Source organism: Rhinopithecus roxellana, chromosome 10, assembly GCF_007565055.1.
Source record: "Rhinopithecus roxellana isolate Shanxi Qingling chromosome 10, ASM756505v1, whole genome shotgun sequence".
Taxonomy (NCBI): Eukaryota; Metazoa; Chordata; class Mammalia; order Primates; family Cercopithecidae; genus Rhinopithecus; species Rhinopithecus roxellana.
In genome coordinates, this window is record NC_044558.1 from 1,669,542 (window position 1) to 1,690,391 (window position 20,850).

The following is a 20,850-nucleotide window of genomic DNA, read 5'->3' on the forward strand; positions in this document are numbered from 1 at the left end:
TGAAGCATTTTGTGGTTTCACACAAATTTTAGAATTGTTTTTCTATTTCTACGAAAAATATCTTTTTTTTTTTTTTCTCTGAGTACAGGGGACTTTATTGATGTTAAATGACAAGGTGGGGCTCCCTAGGTCTCTCCTTCTTCAGAGGGTCTGGAAACTGTGAGGAGAGAAGATTCTGTGTGGTGGGGGACTGAGTGCAGCAGGGAATCCCCAGCAGCCGAGGGTCCCTCTCTTCTTCCCGTGCTCTCCCTGGGGTTAGTGATTGGGGGATTTTACTCCTTAGAGGCCATGTGTACCATGAGGTCCATTACCTTGTTACTGTAGGCAAAATTCATTGTCATACCAGGAAATGAGCTTGACAAAGTGGTCATTGATGGCAATGCCAGCCCCAGCCTCAAAGGTGGAAAGGCAGGTTTTGCTGTTAAATTCCGAAGAGACAACCTGGTGCTCACTGTAGCCCAGGATGCCCTTGAGGGGGTCCTTGTGTGCCTGCCTCACCACCTTTTTGATGTCTGAAGAAACCTGTCTGGCAGGTTTCTCCAGACAGGAGGTCAGTTCCACAACCAACACTGGTGTTGGGAACACAGATGACCATGCCAGTGAGCTTCCCGTTAAGCTTAGGAATGACCTTGCCCTCTCATGGCCCGTTTACTTGACAGCACCAGTAGATGCAGGAATGGTGTTCTGGAAAGCCTCATGGCTGTCATGCCAGAGTTCCCTGGAGGGGCCATCCACAGTCTTCTGGGTAGCAGTGATGGTGTAGACTGTGGTCATGAGTCCCTCCCTGATGCCAAAGTTGTCATGAATGACCTTGGCCAGGGGATCTAAGCAGTTGGTGGTGCAGGAGGCATTGCTGATGATTGTGAGGTTGTTTTCATGCTTATGGTTCATGCCCATCACAAACATGGGGACATCTGCAGAAAAGATGGAGATGATGAACCTTTTGGCTTCCCTCTCCAGGTGAGCCCTAGTCTTCACCAAGGTAGTGAAGATGCCAGTGGACTCCATGACATAATTAGCACCAGCATTATCTCATTTGGTTTTAGTGAGCTCTCACTCCTGGAAAATAGTGACAGGATTTCCATTGATGACAAGCTTCCCATTCTTAACCTTGATGGTACCATGGAACTTGCCATGGGTGGGATCATAATGGAACATGTAGATCATGTAGTCAATGAAAGGGCCATTGGTGGTAACAATATCCACTTTGCCAGAATTAAAAGCAGCCCTGATGACCAGGCATCTAATATGGCCAAATCCATTTACTCCAGCCTTCACTTTCACTCTGGTGTCTCAGGAAGAGGGCTGGTGCTGCATGAGAAAATTGGATATTTGTCGAATGAGAGAAGCAGAGAGGTCACTGGAATTTTGATGGGATTGCACTGAAAATGCTTATCACTTTTGGTGGTGTAAACAGTCCTAATATCTTGAGACCAAAGATGTCAGGTATTTATACCTGTTCTTTTTTTTTTTTTTTTTTTTTTTTTTGAGACGGAGTCTCGCTCTGTCACCCAGGCTGGAGTGCAGTGGCCAGACCTCAGCTCACTGCAAGCTCCGCCTCCTGGGTTCACGCCATTCTCCTGCCTCAGCCTCCCGAGTAGCTGGGACTACAGGCGCCGCCACCTCGCCCGGCTAGTTTTTTGTATTTTTAGTAGAGACGGGGTTTCACCGTGTTAGCCAGGATGGTCTCGATCTCCTGACCTCGTGATCCGCCCGTCTCAGCCTCCCAAAGTGCTGGGATTACAGGCTTGAGCCACCGCGCCCGGCCTATACCTGTTCTTTCCAGTTCCTTCTAGATACCCTCAGCCAAAACAACTAAAAAACATGCATGTCTTACATATGAAATGAGGAAAGTATAAAATGCTAGTGTTACAATTACAATTGTTAAAAAGCCAGTGATAATTCTATTCAGAGATACAACATACCTACTGTTGACACACACTTAAAGTATCTAACCTGGAAACAAATTATTGCTGGGGCTATAATGCTATCACTTGAGATAGGAGCCCAACTTAATATACTACTACTATTAGCTCATAGATCCCATCCCCCAACCTCTTTTTTAAAATTATTATTTTACTTTAAGTTCCCAGATACATGTGCAGAATGTGCAGGTTTGTTACTTAGGTATATGTGTGCCATGGTGGTTTTCTGCACCTGTTGACCTATGCTCTATTTTCCCTCCCCTCACCCACCAACCCTGCAACAGGCCCTGGCATGTGTTGTTTCTCTCCCTATGTCCATGTGTTCTCATTATTTAGCTCCCACTTATGAGTGAGAACATGCGGTGTTTGGTTTTCTGTTCCTGTGTTAGTTTGCTGAGGATGATAGTTTCCAGCTTCATCCATGTCCCTGGAAAGGACATGATCTCATTCCTTTTTTATGACTGCATAGTATTCCATAGTGTAGATGTATCACATTTTCTTTTCCATTCTACCATTGATGCATATATCCTTTTTAAATTGATTCCAACAAAAGTTATGTTTCCTTTTTTTTAAAACAAGAAAAATAAGCTTGGATAAAAGTTATATTTTCCTAATAAAGAGACGTATTTCTTTTTTTTTCTTTTTTTAAAAATTATACTTTAAATTCTAGGGTACATGTGCACAATGTGCAGGTTTGTTACATATGTATACATGTGCCGTGTTGGTGTGCTGCACCCATTAACTCATCATTTACATTAGGTATATCTCCTGATGCTATCACTCCCCTGTCCCCTGACCCAACAGGCCCTGGTATGTGATGCTCCCCATTCTGTGTCCAAGTGATCTCATTGTTCACTTCCCACCTATGAGTGAGAACATGTGGTGTTTGGTTTTCTGTCCTTGTGATAGTTTCTTCAGAATGATGGTTTCCAGCTTCATCCATGTCCCTACAAAGGACATGAACTCATCCTTTTTTATGACTGCATAGTATTCCATGGTGTATATATGCCACATTTTCTTAATCCAGTCTATCATTGATGGACATTTAGGTTGGTTCCAAGTCTTTGCTATTGTAAATAGTCCCTCAATAAACATATGTGTGCCTGTGTCTTTATAGCAGCATGATTTATAACCCTTTGGGTATATACCCAGTAATGGGATGGCTGGGTCAAATAGTATTTCTAGTCCTAGATCCTTGAGGAATTGCCATACTGTCCTCCACAATGGTTGAACTAGTTTACGCTCCTACCAACAGTGTGAAAGTGTTATTTCTCCACATCCTCTCCAGCATCTGTTGTTTCCTGATTTTTTAATGATCACCATTCTAATGGGTGTGAGATGGTATCTCATTGTGGTTTTGATTTGCATTTCTCTGACGGCCAGTGATGATGAGCATTTTTTCATGTTATCTGTTGGCTGCATAAATGTCTTTTATTGAGAAGTGTCTGTTCATATCCTTTGCCCACTATTTGATGGGGTTGTTTGATTTTTTCTTGTAAATTTGTTTAAGTTCTTTGTAGATTCTGGATATTAGCCCTTTGTCAGATGGTTAGTTTGCAAAATATTTCTCCCATTCTGTAGGTTGCCTGTTCACTCTGATGGTAGTTTGTTTTGCTGTGCAGAAGCTCTTTAGTTTAATTAGATCCCATTTGTCAATTTTGGCTTTTGTTGCCCTTGCTTTTGGTGTTTTAGTTGTGAAGTCCTTGCCCATGCCTATGTCCTGAATGGTATTGCCTAGGTTTTCTTCTAGGGTTTTTATGGTTTTAGGTCTAACATTTAAGTCTTTAATCCTTCTTGAATTAATTTTTGTATAAGGTGGAAGGAAGGATCCAGTTTCAGCTTTCTACTTATGGCTAGCCAGTTTTCCAGCACCATTTATTAAATAGGGGATGCTTTCCCCATTTCTTGTTTTTGTCAGGTTTGTCAAAGATCAGATGGTTGTAGATGTGTAGTATTATTTCTGAGGGCCCTGTTCTGTTCCATTGGTGTATATCTCTGTTTTGGTCCCAGTACCATGCTGTTTTGGTTACTGTAGCCTTGTAGTATAGTTTGAAGTCAGGTAGCATGTTGCCTCCAGCTTTGTTCTTTTGGCTTGGGATTTTTCTTGGCAATGCGGGCTGTTTTTTGGTTCCATATGAACTTCAAAGTAGTTTTTTCCAATTCTGTGAAGAAAGTCACTGGCAGCTTGATGGGGATGGCATTGAATCTATAAATTACCTTGGGCAGTATGGCCATTTTCACGATACTGATTTTTCCTATCCATGAGCATGGAATGTTCTTCCATTTGTTTGTGTCCTCTTTTATTTCACTGAGCAATGGTTTGTAGTTCTCCTTGAAGAGGTCATTCACATCCCTTGTAAGTTGGATTCCTAAGTATTTTATTCTCTTTGAAGCAATTGTGAATGGGAATTCACTCATGATTTGGCTCTCAGTTTGTTATTGGTGTTTAGGAATGCTTGTGATTTTTGCACATTGATATTTTGTCCTGAGACTTTGCTGAAGTTGCTTATCAGCTTAAGGAGATTTTGGACTGAGACAATGGAGTTTTCTAAATATACAATCATGTCATCTGCAAACAGGGATAATTTGACTTCCTCTTTTCCTAATTGAATACCCTTGGTTTCTTTTTCCTGCCTGATTACCCTGCCCAGAACTTCCAACACTGTGTTGAATAGGAGTGGTGAGAGAGGGCATCCCTGTCTTGTTCCAGTTTTCAAAGGGAATGCTTCTAGCTTTTGTCCATTCATATTATATTGAATGTGATTTGTCATGAATAGCTCTTACTGTTTTGAGATACGTCCCATCAATACCTAGTTTATTAAGAGTTTTTAGCATGAAGGGCTGTTGAATTTTGTCAAAGGCCTTTTCTGCATCTATTGAGATAATCGTGTGGCTTTTGTCTTTGGTTCTATTTATATGATGGATTACATTTATTGATTTGTGTATGTTGAACAAGCCTTGCATCTCAGGGATGAAGCCAAATTGATCATGGTGGATAAGCTTTTTGAAGTACTGTTGAATTTGGTTTGCCAGTATTTTATTGAGGATTTTTGCATTGATGTTCATCAGGGATATTGGTCTAAAATTCTCTTTTTTTTGTTGTGTTCTCTGCCAGGCTTTGGTATCGGGATGATGCTGGCCTCATAAAATGAGTTAGGGAGAATTCCCTCTTTTTCTATTGATTGGAATAGTTTCAGAAGGAATGTTACCAGCTCCTCTTTTTACCTCTGGTAGAATTCATCTGTGAATCTGTCTGGTCCTGGACGTTTTTTGGTTGGTAGGCTATTAATCATTGCTTCAATTTCAGGGCCTGTTATTGGTCTATTCAGGGATTCAACTTCTTCTTGGTTTAGTCTTGGGAGGGTGTGTGTGTCCAGGAATTTATCCATTTATTCTAGATTTTCTAGTTTATCTGCAGAGAGGTGTTTATAGTATTCTCTGATGGTAGTTTTTATTTCTGTGGGATCGGTGGTGATATCCCCTTCATAATTTTTTATTGCATCTGTTTTATTCTTCTCTCTTTTCTTCTTTATTAGTCTTGCTAGTGGTCTATCTATTTTGTTGATCTTTTCAAAAAATCAGCTCCAGGATTCATTGATTTTTCTTTTGAAGGGTTTTTTGTGTCTCGATCTCCTTTAGTTCTGCTCTGATCTTAGTCATTTCTTGTCTTCTCCTAGCTTTTGAATGTGTTTGCTCTTGCTTCTCTTGTTCTTTTAATTGTGCTGTCAGGTTGTCAGTTTTAGATCTTTCCTGCTTTCTCTTGTGGGCATTTAGTGCTATAAATTTCCCTCTACACACTGGTTTATGTGTGTCCCAGAGATTGTGGTATATTGTGTCTTTGTTCTCATTGGTTTCAAAGAACATCTTTATATCTGCCTTCCTTTCGTTATTTACCCAGTAGTCATTCAGGAGCAGGTTATCCACTTTCCATGTAGTTGTGCAGTTTTGAGTGAGTTTCTTAATCCTGAGTTCTAATTTGATTGCACTGTGGTCTGAGAGACAGTTTGTTATAATTTCTGTTCTTTTACATTTGCTGAGGAGTGCTTTACTTCCAACTATGTGGTCAACTTTGGAATAAGTGTGATGTGCTGACAAGAATGTATATTCTGTTTATTTGGGGTGGAGAGTTCTGTAGATATCTATTAGGTCTTCTTGGTGCAGAGCTGACTTCAAGACCTGGATATCCTTCTTAACTTCTTCTCATTGATCTGTCTAATGTTTCCAGTGGGGTTTTAAAATCTCCCATTATTATTGTGTGGGAGTCTAAGTCTCTTTGTAGGTCTCTAAGGACTGGCTTTATGAATCTGGGTGCTCCTGTATTGGGTGCAGATATATTTAGGATAGTTAGCTCTTCTTGTTGAATTGATCTCTTTACCATTATGTAATGGGCTTCTTTGTCTCTTTTGATCTTTGTTAGTGTATAGTCTGTTTCATCAGAGACTAGGATTGCAACACCTGCTTTTTTGTTTGTTTGTTTGTTTTCCATTTGCTTGGTAGATCTTCCTCCATCCCTTTATTTTGAGCCTATATGTTTCTTTGTACGTGAGATGTGTCACCTGAATACAGCACACTAATGGGTCTTGACTCTTTATCCAATTTGCCAGTCTGTCTTTTCATCGGGGTTTAGCCTATTTATATTTATGGTTAATATTGTTTTGTGTGAATTTGATCCTATCATTATGATGTTAGCTGGTTATTTTGCTCGTTAGCTGATGCCGTTTCTTCCTAGCATTGATGGTCTTTACAATTTGGCATGCTTTTGCAGTGACTGGTACTGGTTGTTCCTTTCCATTTGTAGTGCTTTCTCCAGGAGCTCTTGTAAGGTAGGCCTGATGGTGACAAAATCTCTTAGCATTTGCTCATCTGTAAAGAGTTTTATTTCTCCTTTGCTTATGAAACTTAGTTTGGCCGGATATGAAATTCTGTGTTGAAAATCCTTTTCCTTAAGAACATTGAATATTGGTCCCCACTCTCTTCTGGCTTGTAGGGTTTCTGCAGAAAGATCTGCTCTTAGTCTGATGGGCTTGCGTTTGTAGGTAACCTGACCTTTCTCTCTAGCTGCCCTTAACATTTTTTCCTTCATTTCAGCCTTGGTGAATCTGATGATTATATGTCCTGGGGTTGCGCCTCTTGAGGAGTATCTTTGTGGTGTTCTCTGTACTTCCTGAGTTGAAATGTTGGTCTCTTTTTCTAGGTTGGGGAAATTCTCCTGGATAATATCCTAAAGATATTCCAACTTGGTTTCATTCTCCCTGTGACTTTCAGGTACACCAATCAAATGTATATTTGGTCTTTTCACATAGTCCCATGTTTCTTGAAGGCTTTGTCTCATTACTTTTCATTCTTTTTCTCTAATCTTGTCTTCATGCTTTATTTCATTAAGTTGATCTTCAGTCTTTTATATCCTTTCTTCTGCTTGATCAATTCAGCTGTTGATACTTGTGTATGCTTCACAAAGTTCTCATGCTGTGTTTTTCAGCTCCATTAGGTCGTTTATGTTCTTGTCTAAACTGATTATTCTAGGTAGCAATTTATCTAACCTGTTTTCAAGGTTAGATGAACCTAGAAAATCTTTTTTCAAGATTTTCTTAGCTTCCTTGCATTGGGTTAGAACACGCACTCAGACCTGACTTCTTCAGTCTTGTCTCTCTCGTCGTCATCATCATGGTGCACAAATTCACCCCGCACATTCTCCATCTGATCTGTCAGTGTCACTGTCATCAGTACTGTTATCATGCTTATCTTGATCCATGTCCTCAGGAGAGCCATCATTTTCACTGGTGCTGGAAACATCATTATTGTGACCCTGCTGGGCAAGTTCAGGACTATATAACATGTCTTCATCTCACCTACAAGGAGGAAGATCTGGGGCAAAGCCCACTTTCGAGCCATAAATCTGCAAGACTTGAGGAGGAGGTGGACCAGGAGGAAGGCCAGGACATAAATGTGGAACACCATGACCAAGAAGAGGAAGTATAGAAACTGCCTGAGTTGGAGGTCCACAGGCTGAGGTTTTCTTAAGGTTAAAGGGTGTCTGGGCACCAGGAAGTGGAATGTCCTGGATCAAAATGGAAGTAGCATGTGACATATCTGGCAAAAGAATACTCTCCACTTCCCAAAGGAATACTCTCCACTTCCACATGCTGAGCATTCTTGACAGCAACAAAATATTGGCTAAGTTGAACCCTCTTCTGTTCATAGTCTACTTCTAGCTTTCTTGATTCTTTGTAAATATTTAGATTCTCTTTTTCATAGAGTCGTAGAGTATATTCAAAGTTTTCATACAGCTTTCTACTTTCTCATTTAATTGTGGCTGTTGCACTGCATTAAACTTCTTACATCTAATTTCTCCATATTTCAGATAATCTGTTTGGGATCCCTCATTTTTAAAACTGCAACTCATACTGCAACTAAAACTGCAACTCAAAAAACATGCACTGTTTTTTGTTCTTTAATTCTTTCTTTCTAGCTTTCTTTCAGGCTTAGTCTGTGGGGTTCATAAATTTTCCACTCTTAACTGGGTGCAGTGACTCATACCTGCAATCTCAGCATTTTGGGAGGCTCAGGTAGGGTCGCTTGAGGTCAGGAGTTTGAGTTCAGCCTGAGAAACATAGTGAGACTTCACCTCTACAAAAAAATAAAAAATAAAAAAATAAATTTTCCACTCGGTGGATGATGTAGATTTCTGTCCCATGTTGATAATTTGTATAGTTTACTTGTTTATTAAAAAACAAAAACAAAACACTTCTATTGTGGTGCCAGGACTGGGAGAATGGATGATTCCTGACTTCTTTTACTTTGTTCATTTTATTTATTTAATGTATTTATTTGCTTTTAACTGATTTTTCCCCCACTTGAAGATTATTGTTTTGTTTTTTCCATAAGTTATTGAGGTATAGGTGGTATTTGGTTACATGAGGAAGTTCTTTAGTGGTGATTTCTGAGATTTTGGTGCACCCATCACCCAAGCAGTATACACTGCACCGTATTTGTAGTCTTTTATCCCTCCCCCCCAACTCTTCTCCCCAAATCCCCAAAGTCCATTGCATCGTTGCATAGCATATATATATATAGGCACACCACAGTTTATTTATCTACTCATTGATTGATGGACATTTGGCTTGGTTCCATGATTTTGCAATTGTGAATTGTGCTGTTATAAACATGCGTGTGCAAGTATCTTTTTCGAATAATGACTTCTTTTCCTCTGGGTAGATACCCAGTAGTGGGATTGCTGGGTCAAATGCTAGTTCTACTTTTAGTTCTTTAAGAAATCTCCACATTGTTTTCCATAGTAGCTGTACTAGTTTACATTCCTACCAGCAGTGTAGAAGTGTTCCCTGTTCACCACATCCACGCCAATGTCTGTTTTTTGATGTTTTGATTATGGCCATTCTTGCAGGAGTGAGGTAATATCTCCTTGTGGTTTTGATTTGCATTTCCCTGATCATTAGTGATGTTGAGCATTTTTTCATGTGTTTGTTGGTCATTTGTATATCTTCTTTTGAGAATTGTCTATTTATGTCCTTAGCTCATTATTTGATGGGATTTTTTTTTTTTTAACTGATTTGTTTGAGTTCGTTGTGGATTACAGATATTAGTCCTTTGTCAGATGTGTAGATTGTGAAGATTTTCTCCCACTCTGTGGGTTATCTGTTTACTCTGCTGACTGTGACTTTTGATGTGCAAAAGCTCTTTAGTTTAATTAGGTCCCAGCTATTTGTCTTTGTTTTTATTGCATTTGCTTTTGGGTTCTTGGTCACGAAATCCTTGCGTAAACCATTGTCTAGAAGAGTTTCCCCAATGTTATCTTCTAGAACTTTTATAGTTTCAGGTTTTTAAAAAATTTTTTATTTATTTTATTTTTTGTGTGTGTGTGTGAATTTTCATGCTTGTCACACAGGCTGAGGTGTAATCGTGTGATCTCAGCTTACTACAACTACCGCCTCCCAGGTTCAAGTGATTCTCTTGTCTCAGCCTCCCAAGTAGCTGGGATTACAGGCACTCACCACCATGCCCAGCTAATTTTTGTATTTTTTTTGTTAAGTAGAGACAGGAATTCACCATGTTGACCAAGCTGGTCTCGACTCCTGACCTCTGGTGGTCCACCCACCTGGACCTCCCGAAGTGCTGGGATTAGAGGCATGAGCCATCATGCTTGGCCACAGTTTCAGGTCTTAAGTTTAAGTCCTTAATCCTTCTTGGGTTGATTTTTGTATACGGTGAGAGATGAGGATCCAGTTTTATTCTCCTACATGTGGCTAGCCAATTATCCCAGCACCATTTGTTGAAAAGGGTGTCCTTTCCCCACTTTATATTTTTGTTTGCTTTGTCAAAGATCAGTTGGCTGTAAGTATTTCTGTTTATTTCTGGGTTCTCTATTCTGTTCCATTGGTCAACATGCCTACTTTTGTACCAGTACCATGCTGTGTTGGTGACTATGGTCTTACAGTATAGTTTGAAATCAGGTAATGTGATCCCTCTAGATTTGTTCTTTTTGCTTAGTCTTGCTTTGACTATGGGAGCTCTTTTTTAGTTCCATATGAATGTTGGAATTTTTTTTTTCTAATTTTGTGATGAATGATAGTGGTATTTTGATGGAGATTGCATTGAATTTGTGGATTGCTTTTGGCAGTAAGGTCATTTTCACAATATTGATTCTTCCCATCCACGAGCATGGGATGTGTTTCCATTTGTTTGTGTTGTCTATGATTTCTTTCAGCAATGTTTTGTAGTTTTCCTTTTTGAGGTCTTTTGCCTCCTTGGTTAGGTATGTTTCTAAGTATTTTATTTTTATTTTGTTTTTTGCAGCTATTGTGAAAGGGGTTGAGTTCTTGTTTTGATTCTCCAGTTGGTAACTGTTGGTGTATAGAAGAGCTACTGATTTGTGCACATTAATCTTGTATCTGGAAACTTTGCTGAATTCTTTTATCAGTTCTAGGAGTTTTCTGGAGGAGTCTTTAGAGTTTTCAAGGTCAACAATCATATCATCAGCAAACAGTGACAGTTTGGCTTTCTCATTAATGATTTGGATACCCTTTATTTCTTTCTCTTGTCTGATTTCTCTGACTAGGACTTCCAGTACTATGCTGAAGAGGAGTGATGAGAGTGAGCATCCTTGTCTTGTTGCAGTTCTTAGAGGGAATATTTTCAACTTTTCTCCATTCAGTATTATGTTGGCTGTGGGTTTGTCATAGATGGCTTTTATTGCATTAAGGTATGTCCCTTGCATGCTGATTTTGCCAAGAGTTATAAAGCAATGCTGGATTCTGTTGAATGCTTTTTCTGCATCTATTGAAACGATTATGTGGTTTTGTTTTTAATTCTATTTGTGGATGTATCACTTATTTGTTTATTTATTTATTTATTATGTATTTATTGAGACAGAGTCTCGCTCTGTTGCCAAGGCTGATCTCTGCAAATTCTGCCTCCCAGGTTCAAGTGATTCTCATGCCTCGGTCTCCTGAGTAGCTGGGATTACAGGTGGCCATCACCATGCCTGGCTAAGTTCTGGATTTTTAGTAGAGATGGGGTTTTGCCATGTTGGCCATGTTTCGCCATGTTGGCCAGGTTGGTCTTGAACTTCTGGTCTCAAGTGATCCACCCACCTTGACCTCCTTGACCTCCCAAAGTGCTGGAATCACAGGTATGAGCCACCACCAAATGTATCACATTTATTGACTTGCATATGTTAAACCACCCCTGCATCCTGGTATGAAACCCACTTGATCATGGGTGGATTATCTTTTTGATATGTTGTTGGATTTGGTTAGCTAGTATTTTGTTAAGGATTTTAGCATCTGTGTTCATCAAGGATATCGGTCTGTAGTTTTCTTTTTTGGTTATGTCCTTTCCTGATTTTTGTATTAGGGTGATACTGGTTTCATAGAATGAATTAGGGAGGGTTCATTCTTTCTCTATTTGTAGAACAGTGTCAAAAGGATTGGTACCAATTCTTCTTTGAATGTCTGGCAGAATTCTGCTGTGAATTTTCATCTGGTCCTGGACTTTTTTTGTTGCTAATTTTTGAAATGCCATTTCAATCCCACTGATTGTTATTGGTTTGTTTGGGGTATCTAATTCTTCCTGATTTAAGCTAGGAGGGTTGCATTTTTCCAGGAGTTTATCCATCTCTTCTAGGTTTTAGATGTTCATAGTAGCCTTGAATGATGTTTTGTATTTCAGTGGTGTCAGTTGTAATATCTCCTGTTTTGCTTCTTAGTGAGGGTATTTGGATTTTTCTCTCTTCTTTTCTTGGTTAATCTTGCCACTGGTCTGTCAATTTTATATTTTCAAAGAACCAGCTTTTTGTTTCATTTATCTTTTGTATTTTTTTGTTTCAATTTCATTTAGTTCTGCTCTAATCTTGATTATTTCCTTTTCTTTACTGGGTTTGGTTTTTTTTTTCTCTCTCTCTAGTTCCTTGAGTTGTGACCTCAGAGTGTCAGTTTGCACTCTTTCAGTATTTTTGATGTTGGCATTTAGGACTATGAACTTTCCTCTTAGCACTGCCTTTGTTTTATCCCAGAGGTTTTCATAAGTTGTGTCATGATTGTTGTTGAGTTTGAAGGATTTTTAAATTTCCATCTTGATTTCATTTTTGACCCAATGATCATTCAGGAGCAGGTTATTTAATTTCTATGTATTTGCATGGTTTTGAAGGTTCCTTTTGAAGTTGATTTCCAGTTTTGTTTCACTGTGGTCTGAGAGAGTGCTTGATATAATTTAAATTTTATTAAATTTATTGAGGCTCATTTTATGGCCTATTATATGGTCTATCTTGGAAAAAGTTTCATGTGCTGTTGAGTACAATGTCCATACTTCAATTTTTGGATGAAATGTTCCACATATATCCGTTAAGTTCATTTGTTTCAAAGTTTAGTTTAAATCTATTGTTTCTTTGTTAACTTTCTGTCTTGAAGACCTGTCTAATGGAGTATTGAAGTCCCCCACTATTATTATGTTGCTGTCTATCTAATTTCTTAGGTCTGTTAGTAATTGTTTTATAAATTTGGGAGCTCCAGTGTTAGATGTGCATATGTTTAGGATTGTGATATTTTCCTTTTGGACAAGGCCTATTACCCATTATAAATGCCCCTCTTTGTCTCTTCTAACTGCTGTTGCTTTAAAGTTTGTCTTGTCTGATATAAGAATAGCTACCCCTGCTTCCTTTTGGTGTCCATTTGCATAAAATGCCTCTTTCCACCCCTTTACTTTAAATTTATGTGAGACCTTACATGCTAGGTGAATCTTCTGAAGGCAGCAGATAGTTGGTTGGTGAGTTCTTATCCATTCTGCAGTTCTGTATCTTTTAAGTGGAGCATTTAGGCCATTTACATTCAATGTTAGTATTGAAATGTGAGGTACTGTTCCATTCATCATGCTCTTTGTTGCCTGTGTACTTTTCTTGTTGTTGTTGTTTGTTTTTTGTTTTTGCTTTTTAATTTGTATTTTTGTTTTATAGGTCCTGTGTGATTTATGCTTTTAAGAGGCTCTGTTTCAATGTGATTTGCTTTAATGTGACCCCCAGAGCAAATGCCAGAGAAAAGGCAAGTAGGCAAGGCAAAAAAACTTTATTTACAAGCCAATGTGAAGGAGCGAGGTTCACCAGTCTCCGGCAGTGGAGGCCGACGAAGTCGCTCCAGCATTCTCGGGCGAGGTTCCTAGGTCCGCACAGGAGCAGGGGCCAAGGAAGTTCCCACCACGCGCCTGCCGGGAGCGGCTTTTATGTCCTGGGCCCGGGAGTGGGCGGGCAGTGGGCAGGACATAGGCGGGTCGGGGGCGGGGCAGTAGGCGTGGCTAGGCGGTTCCGGTTCTTCTCCCTCAGAGGTCGGGTTGCGCCTGCACAGTCGACCCATGTCTTTCCCGGGCACGGGAAAGTTGACGGTGAAGAACCCGGAACTGCGCCATCTTGCCTCCATTCGTCTAAACACAATGGTTTCCAGGATTTGTTTCAAGATATAGAGTTCCTTTTAGCAGTTCTTATAGTGGTGGCTTGGTAATGGTGAATTCTCTCTACATTTATTTATCTGAAAAAGACTGTATCTTTCCTTCATATATGATGCTTAGTTTCACTGGATACAAAATTCTTGGCTAATAATTGTTTCATTTGAGAAGGCGGAAAATAGGGTCGCAATCCCTTCTAGCTTGTAGGGTTTCTGCTGAGAAATCTGCTGTTAATCTGATAGGTTTTCCTTTATAGGTTACCTGGTGCTTCTGTCCCACAGCTCTTAAGATTCTTTCCTTCATCTTAACTTTGGATAATGTAATGACAATGTGCCTAGGCAAAGGTCTTTTGCAATGAATTTACCGGGTGTTCTTTGTGCTTCTTGTATTTGGATGTCTAGGTCTCTAGCAAGGCTGGGGATATTTTCCTTGATTATTCCCCCAAATATGTTTTCCAAGCTTTTAGAATTCTCTTATTTCTCAGGAACACCGATTATTCGTAAGTTAGGTCATTTAACATAATCCCAGACTTCTTGGAGGCTTTGTTCATATTTTCTTATTCTTTTTTTTTTTTTTGTCTTTGTTGGATTGGGTTAATTCAAAGACCTTATCTTCTAGCTCTGAATTTCTTTCTTCTACTTGTTCAATTCTATTGCTGAGACTTTCCAGAGCATTTCACATTTCTAAAAGTGTGTCCAAAGTTTTCTGAATTTTTTATTTTTTAAAAACTGTTTATTTCCTTGAATATTTCTCTTTTCACTTCTTGTATCACCTTTTGGATTTCCTTGCATTGGGCTTTGCCTTTCTCAGGTCCCTCCCTGATTAGCTTAATAACTATAACCTCCTGTATTCTTTTTCAGGTAAATCAGGGATTTCTTCTTGGGTTGGATCCATTGCTGGTGAACTAGTGCGATTTTTTAAATGGTGTTGAAGAGCCTTTTTTTGTCATATTACCAGGGTTGATTTTCTGGTTTCTTCTCATTTGGGTAGGCTCTATCAGAGGGAAGGTCTGGGGCTGAAGGCTGTTGTTCAGATTCTTTTGTCTCATGGGATGCTCCCTGATTTGCTTTCCAGGAAACTGATTTGCTTTCCAGGAAACTGATTTGCTTTCCAGGAAACTGATTTGCTTTCTAGGAAACTGATTTGCTTTCCAGGAAACTGATTTGCTTTCCAGGCTCACCAGGGCGAGTATTAAAGGACCAGCGAGTAGGCAAGGCTAGGAGCAAAACTGCAAATTTATTTTTTGGTCAGCCAGCTTTGTGGGGGAGGGGTGAGGTCCGTCGGTCTCTGGCAGGGGAGGCCAAGGGAGTCGCCCGGTGGAGCTCTCGGCGAGGTTCCTAATGCAGTCCCGACAGGAGTGAGGGCTGAGGAAGTTCGCCCTGCAGGCCCCCCCATCCCCAGCGGCTTTGATGTCCTCGGCCTGGGAGTGGGAGGGCAGTGGGCGGGACATAGGCGGGTCGGGGCCTGGCGGTAGGCGTGGCTAGGCGGGTTCTGGTTTTTCTGCGTCTCCGGAGGTCGGGTTGCGCCTGCCCAGTCCACCTGTGTCTTTCTCCCCGCACGGGAAAGTTGACAGTGAAGAACCCAGAACTGCGCCATCTTGCCTCCGTTCATCCAAACACTCCCTTGATGTACTACTCTCCCCCTTTTCCTATGGATGTGGCTTCCTATGAGCTGAACTGCAGTGATTGTTGTCTCTCTTCTTGATCTAGCCACCCAGAAAGTCTACCCAGCTCCAGGTTGGTACTGGGGGTTATCTGCACAGAGTCCTGTGATGTGAACTATCTATGGAGCCATGGATACCAGTGCTTGTTCTGGTTGAGGTGGTGGAGGGTGCAATGGACTCTGTGAGGGTCCTTAGCTTTGGTGGTTTAATGCTCTATTTTTGTGCTGATTGGTCTCCTGCCAGGAGGTGGCGCTTTCCAGATAGCATCAGCTGTGGTAGTATGGGGGAGTGGGTGGGGCCCTAGAACTGCCAAGATTATATGTCCTTTGTCTTCTGCTACCAGAGTCAGTAGGAAAGGACCATCATGTGGGGGCGGGGCTAGGTGTGTCTGAGCTCAGACTCTCCTTGGGCAGGTCTTGGTGCCACTGCTGTGGGGGATGGGGGAGAGAGTCCCAGGTCATTGGAGTTGGGTACCTAGGATGATTATGGCTGCCTCTGCTAAGTCATTCAGGTTGCCAGGGAAGTGGGGGAAAGCTGGCAGTCACAGACCTCACCCAGCTCCCATGCAAACCAGTCTCTCTCCCACAGTGCCCCTGCCAACAACCCCCAGTCTGTTTCCAGGCAGAGTGCTGTATGGACTTGAAAACCTGTCCCAGGCTATTCACCTCCCAGCTGGGAAAGAAAAGGACTTGGTTCTTCCCTGACCTGCAAAGTCTGCACACTGGGTTTGCACCCTCCCCCAGGTACTGGCAAGGAGGCTTCTCATTGCATTCAAATTGTTACAAAGTTTTGGCTAGAGATTTCCTTCTTCCTGTGTAGTTTTACTTCCTGCTCCTCTCCTGTTGGATCCCTGTGGTGCCAGGCAGGAATGGCCTGCTTGGGGACCCAGCGTGCAGGGCCTTTCTGCTGCTTCCTCTACCCTTGTAGTTCACTTGGCTCTCCAAATTGATTCAACTCCAGGTAAAGTTGGAAGCTTCTCCTGCAAAGAGACCTTCAGTTTCTCCAGTGGGGGTGTGTTTTCAGAAGAGGAGGGTCTCCCAGTCCCAATTCCACAGTTGAGGGACTCACAGTTTTGGGGGTGGTCTCCCAGTTCCTGCAGGAGCAGTCCGCTTCCTTCAGAGTGTCTGTGGGTCCTCTTGGGATTGCTGGTTTGTTCTTGCAGTCGATCTGGAGCTAAAATTCACAATGAGAGCACCCACACGCTGCTCTGTCTGGAGCTGCAATCTAGTCCTGCCTCCCGACTGCCTTTATCCACAGTATCCTGGCTTCTTTTACTTTGTAAAGGTCTTCAACTCAGCCTCTCTATTCATCCCTCAGCCTCCACCATCTTGAAACTCCAAAACTGTACTTTTTATGTTTAGGAACTATTTCCCAACATTTCAATATAATTATGTTGTTTTGAGTATGTGCCAATAATTGTAATCATAACTAAACCTAGAACAAAATTTGTCATCTGGAATTAAAAATTAAAGTAAAGCAAAAATTTTAAATGAAGTAAAAAATAGCAAACTTAACTCGTACTTTCCTAGTCTTGGAATTAGCCATTTCTCAAAGGAACTCTGATTCATTTTGTGGAGAATAGCATTTAGAAACCAGCATACAAACACTAAGTGAGATACTTGATTTTGGGATATCATTGCCGGTTGTTTAAGCAATCAGAGCTACTTAACATACACACACACATACAATCTATATCTATGCATTTATCTATCTATCAATCAATCAAAAACCACAAAATCATGTTGACATCTCCGAAATCCAATCCAGTATCACAGGATTCATTCTAACTTCTCTCATTCCATATTTGTAACTCTCTTCTTCCATAGTGACAAATGTCTCCCAGTATATTTATTCAATCCTGGAATACACAGAAGCCTTAATCAAAGGATCAAATTGAACCTCACTAGTAGAAAAACAAACATCCTTTGTCCCTGATCGAGTGACTATGAAGGATTTAAAAATGCCTAACCTGAATCTTCTGGATTTAATACAATTTTAATGTTTATTAGTGCATAATCAAAATAACATAATCATAATAAAATCTTTGTAAATAATTGTTAAATAAAAAATGTAATTTTTTTTTTGAAAAGCCAACTAACTTAAGTAGATTGGGCTCAGTAGTTGTGGTGGGAGAAGAAGTTATTTACATATTCTTAAAGTATATTTCCACAAATTACTTATGTAGAAGGAAACATAGTGTAGTGACACAATGAAGAAAACTGATAGATACCACTTAGCCAAATAATCAAAAAAACAGATGGTCTAGGATTTGCTTTTGCTGTAGCGGGCATCACTGAAAAAATTAGCAAAATCTGATTAAGATCTATGAATTAAATACATAAGAGTTAGCATCCATACTAATCTCTTGATTTTAGAAATTTCTCCTGATTTTGATATTCCTACTATGGTTATAAAAGAAAATGTCCTTACTTTTAGAAAAACACAAGGAAACAAGAAAATACTTGCCTATTTTAATAAATTATTTAGGATAAAATGGACATCATGTTGTCAACTTTTGGGTTGAGAGAAGAAAATGGGCGTGAGAGAATCATTTCAGCTGTTATGTAAGTGCCATTATTGAAACATAACTGGGAACATATAAACATACATTCTTTCCCCTATCCTTTTATATAAGGCAAAAATGAATAATTCATTTTTAATTGGCTTAACCACATGTAGTTCTGCCTCCTTATTCTTGAATAATCTTATATATAAAGCATTATCTAAGATAACTAGTTTCAGATTCTTTAGAGTCAGAACTTAAAGACATTTTTTCAAGCAAATCGCTGTGTAGGATCTCTCTAGATATTTAGAATTTTTTGATATTTTTAAATTTTCTTACATTTAATCTAATTACTTTTTAGTGACTCTTTTTCCTGAAATACTCACTCGATCTTTATAGAAACAACTCTTAATTTAATTCATATTTGATCTATTAGTGAAATTTTATTTATGCACAAGACAATTCCTAAAGGGTACATGATCTGGAATATCTCAATTTGTGTTGGTTTCTCTAAATAAATACATTTGAAAGGAGGTCCAATGAGATATTATTAATTGTAGTATTTAAAATATTAAATTGTAATAATATTCCGGGCCAGGCACAGTGGCTCATGACTGTAATCCCAGCACTTTGGGAGGCCAAGGTGGGCAGATCACGAGGTCAGAAGTTCAAGACCAGCCTGACCAACATGATGAAACCCTGTCTCTACTAAAAATACAAAAATTAGCTGGGCTTGGTGGTACGCGCCTGTAATCCCAGCTACTTGGAAGGTTGGGGCAAGAGAATCACTTGAACCTGGTGGCTGAGGGTGCAGTGAGCCAAAATCGTGCCACTGTACTCCAGCCTGGGGGACAGAGTGAGACTGTTTCTCAAAAAAAAAAAAAAAGTTCCAAAAATCAGAGTAAGATGCCATGATATGTGGGTCTCTTCATCACCTCCCACCGAGTGTTAGTACCAATGAACATAATCAGTTGTTCAATGTGGGGGAAAACTTGTTTATGAACTACAGTGACTGGGATACATGGCACTAACTGATTTAGAAACAGTCATAACTGATTCTCATTAGTCTACTAAAAAATATGTATAAAATATTTTTCTAAGTGCTTAGGATGTATCAGGGAACAAAATCCCCACCCATTATGGAGCCTACTTTTAGATGTGGAATGTGGAGAAGGGGAGAGATGTACCCCCAGGTAAAAATAGACCAAATCAATAAATAAATTATATAGTATGTTAGAAAGTAAAAATTCCACAAACAAAAAGAAAAGTGAATACAGTAATGGAGTTACAAGGATGGGGGAAATGTTTTTAAAAATAATTATGGAAAAGACTAGCTGAGAAGCTGAGTTAAGATTTGAAGGGAGTGAGAGCATTAGCCCCAGTGGCTGTTTGGGGAAACAATATTCAAGGAAAAGGGAACAGCCAGTGCAAAGGCCCTAAAGCAGGACTAGAATTGGGGTGCTTGAGAACAGCAAGATGGCCAGTGTGGGTGGAAATTAATGAGTAGGGAAATAGTCTTAAGAAGACTCAGAGAGGTAAGGAGAGTGGTGTAGTGGTGGGGTGAGCTGGTTACTTCCCTGTAGACTGACCATTTTAAGTAACTTAGCTTTTATTCTGAATGAGATAGGGACCCTTTGAAGGGTTTTGAATTAACCAGTAACATGATCTGACACAAAATTTAAAAAGTTTACCCTAGTGTTCTTGATGAGAATCGATACTTGGGAAAGGCAAAGGTAGTTAGGAGGCTGGAGCAGGATTCCAGGCAGGGAACTATGGTGACCTTGATCAGAATGACGGTAATGGATGTAGATGTATTTCAGAAGTGGTGCAAATGGGATTTCCTGAAGAACTGGATATGGAACATGGAAGTAAGAGAGGGATCAAGGATGACCCCAGGAATTTTGCTCTGAACACTGAAAATTGGTGGTGTTGCCAACAATATCCTTTTCATGTATGTGACAGTGAAAACCTAGGATCTATATTGGTAATACATGGATTTTCCCCATTTATATCTTGTAATGTCTAATTATACTTAGATTAACAAAGTTGTTCCCAGAGATTTTGCTGCCTGTTTCAGGTTGCCTTTTTAATTTTCTTTATGGAGTGGAGAAAGGATTAAAGCTGAGCTCCAATCTGAATTAGAATCAGTCCCCAGAAATACCCCATTCAGACTTACATAGCCATCCATCTTGGCATATTTCTTGAATCGTTGCTCATACTGGCTCTCTAACAATTTTTCTCTTAGCATCTAAGTCACATTCTTGATTTGGTGTTCAAAATGATAGATGTCATTTATCTTGTTCATAAAAACTGTCACAGAATAATAAGCCACTTTTCTTAAATAACAAATGTCTTTTTAACCTACCTGCCACATTTTTCCTTTTTATCAACTGACCCTTGGTCATTACTGTTGGGCACTTGTTTTTCTGCCTACTTGTACATTGAATTTTTTGGGAAGTCATGAAATATATGAATGATTCTTCTCTTATTCACCCTCTGAAGATTTTTACTTTCTTTTTTCAGTGCCTCCCCATAATGCCAGACACCTGAGGATTAACTTTTTCAGAATAAAAATCTCAAATTCATATTGAACTCTAAAACACTCGTGTACCCAGAAACTTGTGTACCAATATTTATAACCACGTTGAAGATCCCTCTGATCTTCTCCAACCTAGTTACTTGGCAAAAAATCTGGAAGTCATCTACACCACTCCATTAGTGCCTGCATCCATTAACCAAGTTTATTTACTTCTTTATTCTAATATCTATTAAATATCTTCTCTTAATGTGCCCTTGCATTAATTTGGGGCCTT

The 20,850-nt window shown here is 39.8% G+C and overlaps 1 pseudogene; it reads right to left on the bottom strand.

Annotated features, from left to right (window-relative positions):
* Nucleotides 1-272: 272 nt before the first annotated feature.
* LOC104681678 lies at nucleotides 273-1,008 on the bottom strand (annotated as a pseudogene).
* Between the last annotated feature and the right edge of the window lie 19,842 nt (nucleotides 1,009-20,850).